General features: G+C 33.1%; 1 long non-coding RNA gene across 3 annotated transcripts; it reads left to right on the top strand.

Moving 5' to 3' along the window:
- The first annotated feature begins 247 nt into the window (after positions 1-247).
- Positions 248-2160, top strand: LOC141376025 (uncharacterized). Of its 3 annotated transcripts, none has more exons than XR_012385037.1 (6): positions 248-291; positions 591-618; positions 743-802; positions 1112-1228; positions 1334-1437; positions 2017-2160. It is a non-coding gene; the product is annotated as an uncharacterized lncRNA (long non-coding RNA). The 3 variants fall into 3 exon arrangements; XR_012385038.1 differs by having other exon boundaries at positions 288-325; XR_012385036.1 differs by lacking the exon at positions 248-291 and having other exon boundaries at positions 429-618.
- The last annotated feature ends 972 nt before the right edge of the window (positions 2161-3132 follow it).

The following is a 3132-nucleotide window of genomic DNA, read 5'->3' as shown; positions in this document are numbered from 1 at the left end:
AAATGATTGTTGTATGTGTATTTCTGTATAGTGCATGTCATTTAACAGGAATTTACCGAGTACTTTAGTTGTACTCGCACGTACAGGGTTTAAGCGCGCCTTTTTTTAAAACAAGAAATTAACGACGTCAGATGGTGATTGTAGTGTTTTCTGAGGTAACTTGTTATTAGCATAACGTTAACGTTAGTTCCTGAAAAAAAAGGAATTTTTCTTTAATAACTTCTTGTTAACTGCATTTTCTGTTTCAGTAACTTACAAGACTGAAGTAAAGGTGAAATGACTAAGGTTAAGGTAAGCTCTGACCTTCACTTAAGTTAACGTTACGGTTACGTTAGTCACCATCATGTACGTTAATTTTGTTCACTGTAACGTTAACGTTAAGTTAGTTAAATAAACTAAACTCATTATGAAACAAGTCTTATGTTTTATTAAATGAGGCTTATAATACAATTCAGTTGTATTCTTTTAAACTAACACTAACACAGTACATATTGTATATTTCTCACTGGTGTTAATGCAGTGCTAACATTTACTAATGAGAACTAATTGTATATTGTCACTAACTGTAGATTTTATTTTTTGGTGTTCAGGTGTACCTGATAATAGCTGAAGTGTGAGGTGAGTAAATTCTGAGCACACAAATATAACCTAAATTCATTAACACAATCTAAACCTATATATGGGTATGTGTGTGTTAGGTTGAGTCTTATTCTACTCTTATTATATTCATATTTTTTTGCAGCCACAGCCATTGATGTTGAAACACTGATGCTACCAATCACCCCTCGCTTGATTATTAAAGGTAATGTTGATGCCTTCCTCATTTTTATTAGATTTTTAAATGTCAGGTTTTTCACAGATTTGTTGTGAGCAGTTTCTTGTACACACTCTTTTTCTTCTTCCAGAAGTTCCACCAGTACCTCCAGTAGTAGTAAATATTAGACTGATTTTTTTAAACTATAGTTTTTATTTTTATTAGCAATTTTACTGGGCATGTGTGTTTGTTTGCTTGGTTTTTAATAGGCAGAGCATGGAATGTCAACTTTGTTTCTACAAACAAATTTAACTATTCACAAACACCTCTAATTTAGTCCTTCTTTCCCCCTTTTAGTCTTATTCCTTGGAGGGTCGAGTGGTCATGGGACCTCACCTTGGTTTCACAACTGACTTTGGATCTGGTCTGAAACTGAAGTATGCTGAAGATGCCTTTTGCACTCTGGAATTTAAGGTAATGTCTACAATAAATATTGTAACTAAGGGCTTGTTTTGGGGGGTTAAACAAGGAATGTATAGGAGCACAAGTCATGACTCCCCTTGTCCCCTTGTTATAAAGGGCTGTGTTGCAGACTCAATTTGTTTGTCTGTGCTGGAGACCAGAGGGGAAGCTGTCTTTAAAAGGATGGGGCTCTTTTACCATATGTGAAGTTACCTATTCAGGTGAGTGGATTACATGCAAGTCATTGCAAATGCATAAATAGTGGGACATTTTTACTGGGCAGCACAAATTAAGTGAAACTCAAAAAATGTTGAAAAATATTTGGAATATTTGCAAAAAACGTGATTGAAATGAATACAACACAAGTGCTGTATCACTTCAATCAAGTTTTTTTTTGCAAAATTTTCCTAACATTTAAATCATGAAAAATTAGCTTGATGCAAGAAACATCCTGCTATTATTCAAGAGCAAGTACTGTGATGCATGTGTTAACTTTGCAATAAGTGTGAACCCAGCATTAGATTATAGTCTGTAAACAAAAGGTGTAAATCAAATCAACTGTTTTAAAATGCTCTGCCTAGGTCATTAAAACCACTATTTGTTGTTGGACTGTTCTTGATTGTGTGTTTGTGATGGAAATGTTTTTCAGATGTTTTTGTTTAAATGATTGCAGTTTGACTGAGCTACAGTATTGTCAGCATGTTTAAACTGAGCTAACAGTAATTTTGCTCTGTAGTGCAGCAGTATTGTCCCAGTAGTGTTGTATTAAGCTAACTGTTTGTCTGCCCTTTTGCTTATAGGTGCTTTTTGGGCACCAGTTTGGAGATGGAAGACAGACGAAGTCAAAGAAGCAGAGAAGACACATCAACCAGCAAGTGTGTAAAATTATCAGGAAAATGATTGACCTTGAATAGACGACTGCCTAGTTTAGCAAGAAGTTTTTTCTCTCTCATGTGTGTATATATATATATATATATATATATATATATATATATATATATATATATATATATATATATATATATAATGAGAGAGAGAGAGAGAGAGAGAGAGCGCAATCTGAAGCACTGCTTTTTATATGTATGCTAAATATGATGTCAGATTTTTTTGTTAATATGTTCTTATAGTATTTTTTGAGGCTTCACCTTCACCTTTTGAAAGTTTTCTAAAATGTTTACACAGATGTCATGAAGCTGTAAAATAAATCTGTAAAATGTATGTGTGTTTGTTTTTATTTTGATTTTAGAGTCTTCTCAGATCACCCAAAAATGAAGATTCTGTCGTCATTTACGCATCCTCAGGTTGTTTGAACACAAAGAGGAATATTTGATATTTTTATTTCTGTGTTTAACAAAAAAAATCCTTTTTAACAGAGCTGGAATAACCTGAGGGTGAGTAAATTAAGACAGAATTTAAATATGCTTTGAAATTTTACAGCACCAAACTGTTAAATTACAGTAATAATCCAGGATATAACTGTAACTTTACAGTTAAATCAGGTATTTAAACTGCAACCTACTGCTAAATCACAGTAATCGTTTTGCAAATTCACAGTAAAATATAGTTAATTCTACAAGACAATACTGTGAAATCACAGTAACGGACTTTATCATCTACTGTAAAGTTACAATATATGGTTGTAATTTCCCAATAATTTAATGTGACAAAACCACAGTAAATTACTGTGAACTACCTCACAATAATTTACTGTGAATTTACATACAGTAATTTACTGTGAAAGTAATGCAATTATTAGCCAGTAATTTACTGTGAATTTAAGGTCAAATTTTTTACAGTGGGCAAAACGTAAAATACTTACGTTTTCTCATGAGATCAGGCTGGGTTAACCGGTGCTTTTGAAAACACTATTGGTTGGGTTTAGGGAAGGAGGAGGGTGGGTCAGTCAATTGGTCAGT

The sequence above is a fragment of the Danio rerio genome, chromosome 9, assembly GCF_049306965.1.
Source record: "Danio rerio strain Tuebingen ecotype United States chromosome 9, GRCz12tu, whole genome shotgun sequence".
Classification (NCBI taxonomy): Eukaryota; Metazoa; Chordata; class Actinopteri; order Cypriniformes; family Danionidae; genus Danio; species Danio rerio.
The sequence above is the reverse complement of the archived record's forward strand: the minus strand, read 5'-3'. Positions and strand labels throughout refer to the sequence as shown.